The 7,679-nt window shown below is 51.5% G+C and overlaps 1 pseudogene; it reads left to right on the top strand.

Moving 5' to 3' along the window:
• Nucleotides 1-986: 986 nt before the first annotated feature.
• Nucleotides 987-2,357, top strand: LOC105004052 (annotated as a pseudogene).
• The last annotated feature ends 5,322 nt before the right edge of the window (nt 2,358-7,679 follow it).

Here is a 7,679-nt window from a genome sequence, read left to right as displayed (position 1 = left end):
ACGAGGACATCAACTCAGCACCCACGTATCCCATGGATAGGTTTGGACTCAGAGCAGGTGCCAGGCCACTGGAGGGGGACCCACAGCCAGGCACCAGGCTTCCGAGTCCTCCCCCACTCGCCCACCCTCACCCCTACCCAGGCAGGCAGCTCCGTAGGCACTGAGGCTGGTGTGCAGCGTACAACACCGCCTCATAACTCAATGTGTTTATGATGAAGCGGAGTGGTTGTTTGGGAAGACAGCCACTCTGACACCCACCAGCCCCTAGGGCCGATGCTGAGATTTCTCCTCCACCATCCCCTGCTTAACACGCCAGCTCTCTCTCCCACACTCCGCTCCCCACGCCCCCATCGATGGCACTGATCTCTCCCCACCTCGACCGACACACACACCCCCCCCTCCACCTGCCTCTCCAGAGCTGCAGCCGGGAGGAAATTTATTGCCGCCCCAGACTGCTATGGGCAAATACTAATAAAATGCTGTTTTGCTGCAATTTGTTTAATTGGCCACAGAAGAGACGTCTGGAGCACGTGCAGGCTCTGCCTGCACCCGCGCGCCTGGCTGGTTCACACATGCTCTCTGCTCTCTGCGCCTGGTTGCTCCTGGCTGTGACCACTGAGGATGGGACATTGGGGAAAAGGGGGATTGAGGAAGAGGGAAGGCCAAAGGAGGCCGCTGGACTGGAGAAGGCAGGAAGGAGCCCACCTCTAGCAGCTCGTCTAACACTTTCCCAAGTCCTTTTGCTCTCCCACAGCCCCCCGAGATCCTGATCAGCCAGGCTGCCTGAATTCAAATCCTCCCACCTCCTCTTCTTTGCTCTGTGCCCTGAGGGGCTTCCATGGTGGCTCAGACAGTAAAGAATCTGCCTGCAAAGCAGAAGATCTGAGTTCGATCCCTAGGTCTGGAAGATCCCCTGCAGAAGGAAAAGACAGCTTTTCCTGTGGGAGACGCTGGGTTGAGAGGACCGTGGCCTTCTCCTCTCCCCGCCATGGCATGTGCTCGTCCATTGATATCAGTGTACTCCAAAAAGGGGGAGTCCTCTGGCAAAAATGTCACTTTGCCTGCTGTGTTCAAGGCTCCCATTTGACCCGACATTGTTAACTTTGTTCACACCAACTTGCGCAAAAACAACAGACAGCCCTATGCTGTCAGTGAATTAGCAGGTCATCAAACCAGTGCTGAGTCTTGGGGTACCGGCAGAGCTGTGGCTCGAATTCCCAGGGTTCAAGGTGGCAGGACTCACCGTTCCGGTCAGGGCGCTTTTGGAAATATGTGTCGTGGGGGCCGCATGTTTGCGCCAACCAAGACCTGGCGACGTTGGCACCGCAGAGTGAATACAACGCAGAAGCGATACGCCATCTGCTCTGCACTGGCTGCCTCAGCCTTACCGGCGCTGGTCATGTCTAAAGGTCGTCGTATAGAGGAAGTTCCTGAACTTCCTTTGGTGGTGGAAGATAAAGTTGAAGGCTACAAGAAGACCAAGGAGGCTGTGTTGCTTCTGAAGAAACTTAAGGCCTGGAATGATATAAAAAAGGTCTATGCCTCTCAGCGAATGAGAGCTGGCAAAGGCAAGATGAGAAACCGTCGCCGTATCCAGTGCAGGGGACCCTGCATCATCTATAATGAGGACAATGGTATCATCAAGGCCTTCAGAAGCACCCCTGGAATTACTCTGCTTAATGTAAGCAAGCTGAACATTTTGAAACTTGCTCCTGGTGGTTATGTGGGACGTTTCTGCATATGGACTGAAAGTGCTTTCCGAAAGTTAGATGAGCTGTATGGCACTTGGTGTAAAGCAGCCTCCCTCAAGAGTAACTACAACCTCCCCATGCACAAGATGCTCAATACAGACCTTAGCAGAATCTTGAAAAGCCCAGAAATCCAAAGAGCACTCCGAGCACCACGCAAGAAGATTCATCGCAGAGTCCTGAAGAAGAATCCACTGAAAAACCTGAGAATCATGTTGAAGCTTAATCCATATGCAAAGACCATGCGCAGGAACACCATTCTTCGACAGGCCAGGAATCACAAAATCCGCATGGATAAGGCAGCAGCAGCAGTAGAAGCCAAATCAGATCAGAAAGGGGTTCAGGGCAAGAAACCTGTGGTGGGAAACAAAGAAAAGAAGGCTGTTGGCAATAAGAAGCTGAAGAAGCCTGTGGTGGGAAAAAATGCTGCAGGGACCAAAAAACCAGCAGCTGAAAAGAAGCCCACAGGAAAGAAACCCACCTCAGAGGAAAAGAAGGCTGCTGCTTAAACTTAAATTTGTTTATTCCGTAAACGCCGAATCATTTGGGACAGCTGATTTTGAATAAAGAAAAGCTTGAACAAAGAGGCAATGAAAAAAAAAAAAAGAAGGAAAAGACAACCTGCTCCGGTATTCTCGCCCCGGGGAATCCATGGACAGAGGAGCCTGGCAGACTACAGTCCATGGGGTCGCAAATAATCAGACAAGACTGTGACTCACTGAGGCAAGCTGCAGAACCTCTCGGAGCCTCCAGCTTCCTCATCTGTAAAACGGGAGTGATGATAACAGCATTCTGAGGATTAGATGAACAAATCCATACCCCAAACCCCTCAGAACAATGCCTGGCTTGTAGGAAGCACAGAATCAATGTTAGGAATCTAGACTGCTTGGGTTCTAATCCCAGCTCTCCCATATGCCAGCAGTGGGCAAGTTATCTAACCACGTTGTAGCTCAGTTTCCCCATCTGCGAAATGGGAATAACCATCACAACTGCCTTATAGAGTTGTGCAAAGGTTTAAAAGTTAATGGTTGTACAGGGATTAGAACAGAGCGTGGCACATGGCAAGAGCCCAGATGTGTGAGCTCTTACTCAACAGCCCGTGGCAGTATGGGCAGCTCAGTACTCTGGCTAGCATGTTTGGGAAGACTTGGAACCCCATGTTCCTTCACTGGAGGGAATTGTAGAGTGAGGACGAGTCCCCAGAGATAGGAATTCCCAAAGGCAGAAAGTTGGAGCTGGTTCGCAGCTAGCTGGCCTGGCTGACAAGGTAGGGGAAGATCCTATCTCCCAGGGGTTGGGGAGGGAAATGACCTGGCTGCAGCTTCCCAGATGGAGCCCTGGGGCTGGGCTGCTGCTCGTGGGGTCAGCTCAGCCTTCCAGCTGCTCCCCTCTTGGCCCCTGGCACCCACACCCTGGCAGCAGGCACCCTGCCACTCGCCAGATGGCACCAGGCAAGGCTGGAGCCTGGGGGTGGGCGACAGGGTTAGGCCAGGCTGTAGGCTAGGGCACCCAGGTCTTAGGACAGATGGTTGTGTCTGTCCCCAGCGCAGGATGCTGGGGGCAGGTTGCAGCAGCCCCCTGCTCCTGACAAAGCTGGGCTTCAAGATTTCCGCAGGATGTGGCCAGAAGAGTGAGAGATGGGAGTTGGGAGTCCCCAGGTGGGTCCCTTTTCTTCTTTGAGTCTGTTCCTCATCTCGGAGAGAAGAAGTCACCGAGGTGATTTATCTGATTACTCAGGTGAAATGGTTAACCCGAAACCTGGAGCCCAAGAAGTCCTCTGTGTCTGTATTACGACTGCTATTGCTTCACAGTAGGGCAGAGGTTAAAATTGTGAACTTGGGGGTCAGACAGCCTGAGTTCAAATTCTGACTCTGCCGCTTTGCAGCTGTGTGACCCTGGGCAAGGGACTTAACCTCTCTGCGTCTCCTTTGCCGTCTCTAAATGGGCTAGTGATAGACGGTGGTTGTTGTGAGGGTTAAATAAAACAGGATTGAACCCTTACTTTGTGCCCTGCCAGGTATGTGCCATTTTGCTCCGCTTTTCAGATGACAAAACTGAGAGGGGTGGAGACCCTCACCCAAGATCCCATCACCAGGTAAGTGGCAGGCTGGTGGCATTTCCAGTCCCTGTGTCCAGTGCCCTGTATCTAATCCCGTGTGTGTTCAGTCGCTTCAGTCACGTCCGACTCTTTGCAGCCCCACGGACTATAGCCCGCCTGACTCCTCCGTCCATGGGATTCTCCAGGCAAGAATACTGGAACGGGTTGCCACGCGCTCCTCCAGGGGATCTTCTTGACCCAGCGATCGAACCCACGTCTCCTGTGTCTCCTGCATTGCATGCAGATTTTTTAGCGCTGAGCCATGGGGGAAGCCCTTATCTAATCCTGCTACTGCTAAGTCGTTTCAGTCGTGTCCGACTCTGTGCAACCCCATAGACGGCAGCCCACTAGGCTCCTCCGTCCCTGGGATTCTCCAGGCAAGAACACTGGAGTGGGTTGCCATTTCCTTCTCCAATGCATGAAAGTGGAAAGTGAAAGTGAAGTCACTCAGTCGTGTCTGACTGTTAGCGACCCCATGGACCGCAGCCTACCAGGCTCCTCCATCCATGGGATTTTCCAGGCAACAGTACTGGAGTGGGGTGCCATTTCCCCCTTAAACGAGGTTCCCTGTTGCTGGCTGACTGATGCCCATGCCATGCATACACTCATGCACAGGTATGTTCTAGGTGTTTCTGGTAACCTCGGTTCAGCTGGCTGAGGAACATTTGTCCGGAGAAAATTTGCCCCTCCTGAAGAAACCCGTCACCCTGGTACCCAATTCACACGATCGGTTATACAGCACTGTACTGTACATCACGCTGCTTTTACTCTTGTTTCCGGGCTTGAGATAAAGGCACTGCGCTACTGTACTCCACACGTTCTGTAAAGCACACAGAAGCACGAGCACTTGTAAAGGACACACGTATGTGACAGTGTATGCCAGGCACGTGAACTAACATGTGATTGGACAAGCGAGCACACGTCTGCATCTTTGAAAGTTCGCAACTTGAAGGTTCGTATGTAGGGGACTTATTGAACCTCACTTTCCTTATCTGTAAAATGGGGATGACGATGAGAGTACCTGCCTCAGAGGTGTGTCATCAGGGTTAAAAATGAGTTAATATTGGGACTTCCATGGCAGTCCAGCAGTTAAGACTTCAGGCTTCCAATGAAGGGGGCAAGGGTTCAATCTCTTGGGGAACTAAGACCCCACATATCCTGTGGCCAAAAACAAACAAAACTCTATGCCTGTGATAATAGTTACACAACTCTGTGAATACACCAAAAATCATTGAGTCGTGTAAGTAAAAAGTAAGTTGTATGGTATGTAAATTATAACTCAAAAACTTCTCTAAAAGATTGCTAAAAAAACAAAGAACAAAGAGTTAATGCCTGTGAAGTCCAGGAAACAGGGCATAACCCACAGGCGGTCCACCCATCTGGGCCACTCGATTGCTCCTGCCCCGTGGCAGTTTCTGTTAGTCCTATTCTGGGCTTCCTGTTGGCCCGCCCCTACCCTGGCACACGGCAGGCAGGCAGCCATTCAGTGCTTGTTGGTTTGTTGGCCAGATGAGTGGCTGTGTGGGGCCCGGCCTGCCAGACTGGACGGCTCTCAGGACAGCATTCCCAGCCCAGCCTCTGCGGCCCCCGGTCCTCCTGGCTCACTGGGGATGGTGTCATTTGCAGCCCCATCGAAAGCCCCACCCTACTCTGCCCTGGTGAGCGGGTCTTCCCCACTGCAGCCTTGGCCCTGCTGCTCTGTGCTGCCCTCCCTTCTAGACTCTTCCCGCAGCCTCCTCCCTGCAGCCTCCCTGCCTCTGACTGCTCCCCTCTCCGATACAGGCATAATCTCCAAGCATGGCTCCACTCCTGCTCTCTGGCCTGTCAAGGCCCTTCCCCATGAGATGAGCGGCTTCTCAAAGCCGGTTATACTCAAATTGTACAGAAGAGAAAACAGGACTTCCCTGATAGTTCAATGGTTAAGAATCTGCCGGCCAATGCAGGGGACACAGGTTCAATCCCTAGTCCGGGAAGATGCCACATGCCGTGGGCCAACTAAGCCCAAAGCTATTGAACCTCTGCGCTCTGGAGTCTGTGCCCCGCAACAAGAGAAGCCACCACAGCGAGAAGCCCTCATACCGCAACGAGGAGTAGCCCCAGCTCACTGCAACTAAAGCTCACACACAGCAGCGAAGACCCGGTGTGGTCAAAAGTAAAATTAAAAAAATTTTTTTAAAAAACATAATTCTGTAAAGCAATTATCCTTCAATTAAAAAAAACAAATTATTTCACAATTTAAAATAAATAAATAAAAAGAAGAGAAAACAGAGGCTCCACCAGGGGGGATGGTACCCCCTCTCACAGTCCTGAGTGAAGGCCGCCAGGAGAGCCAGGAATGCAAGAAGGAGGGGAGGAGGGGACGCCCATCAGTCCAGGCCTGGGATTGAACAGATGTGTCCTAGGTCTTGTCCCCAGCCAGGAACATTCCCAGGTTCTCTTCGCCCTCACCCAGTCTCAGGCATTAAATGGCAGGGGAGGAGGGGGAGGGCGGAGCCTGCCCTCCTGGCTCTGCAGAACCCGGTGCAGCCAGCTGTGGCAAGCAACAGCTGGATACACACACCGGGACGCTCGGTCCCACGCCCTCTGCCAGGCTGGGCTGTTGGAGGGCAGGGGGAGAGCCTGGATCTGGGCAGCCGCTGGGGAGGGCAGTGTGGCTGCTTTTGAGGCTCAGGGGGAGAGGTGGAAAGGGGAACGGGAAGCCAGAGGAGCGCTCAGCCAGCCCTAGAGCCCCAGGTGTCCTCCAGGAGGCCCCCAGGACTCAGGCAACCCCACCCTGGCTCGTGGGTTCTGTAGAGGTGGCCCTGATTGGGAAACTTGTCCCTACTCTGCCTCACTGGGGAGTGGGCTGAGGCAGCAGGAGAGAGACAGGAGTTCACGAGACAGGTCCCAAGAATGAATGGGAAAGGTAATCATTAAGAACAACCCAGGCTGTAACAGCAAACATCTGGAAACAACAGAAGAATTAACGTATAAATTGTGAAATGGCATAAGATACCATGCATGCATTGCACTGGAGAAGGAAATGGCATCCCACTCCAGTATTCTTGCCTGGAGAATCCCAGGGATGGGGGAGTCTGGTGGGCTGCCGTCTATGGGGTCACACAGAGTCGGACACGACTGAAGTGACTTAGCAGCAGCAGCAACCATGCATGCATGGAGAATGACCCAACGTGGGTGATTCTCCATAGATAATGTTTAGTTTTGTTTTTTTAAAAGGAAGTCACAAAAGAATCCATAAAGTCTGGTTCAAAAATATACAAAATTATATCATATGTTATTTAGGAATTGTCCATATGTGATAAAACTAGAAAGAAAACACAAACAAAAGTTTAAACACTGGTTGCCTCTGGAGAGGAAGCTTCGTGTGGGATGTTGCTGTTGTTCAGTCACCAAGCTGTGTGTGTCTCTTTGCGACCCCATGGACTGTAGCACACCAGGCTCCTCTGTCCTTCAGTATTTCCCAGAATTGGCTCAAATTCATGTCCACTGAGTCAGTGGTACTCTCTAACCATCTCCTCCTCTGCCGCCCCCTTCTCCTTTTGCCTTCAGTCTAGCCCAGCGTGATGTGATGGGAACTCAACAAGCTTTGAAAGCTTTGGAAATGAACTCTTCTTAAACTGGGATGTGAGTGAGTACAGGGTGACTCTTTTATTATTATTACCATCATTCAAACAGCATATGTATGTTATTTACATGTTCTTTTGTACAAACAGTGTACTTCACTTTAAAAATGAAAGTTAAAGGTTTAAACCATATATCAAAACTATCAAAACATTAAAGAACAATTAACAAAGTGAAAAAAAGAAGAAAAACCCGGGGGGGGGGGGGGCCCC

The sequence above is a fragment of the Bison bison genome, unplaced genomic scaffold, assembly GCF_000754665.1.
Source record: "Bison bison bison isolate TAMUID 2011002044 unplaced genomic scaffold, Bison_UMD1.0 scf7180017864472, whole genome shotgun sequence".
NCBI classification, from domain to species: domain Eukaryota; kingdom Metazoa; phylum Chordata; class Mammalia; order Artiodactyla; family Bovidae; genus Bison; species Bison bison.
This window is presented reverse-complemented; position numbering and strand designations above follow the sequence as displayed.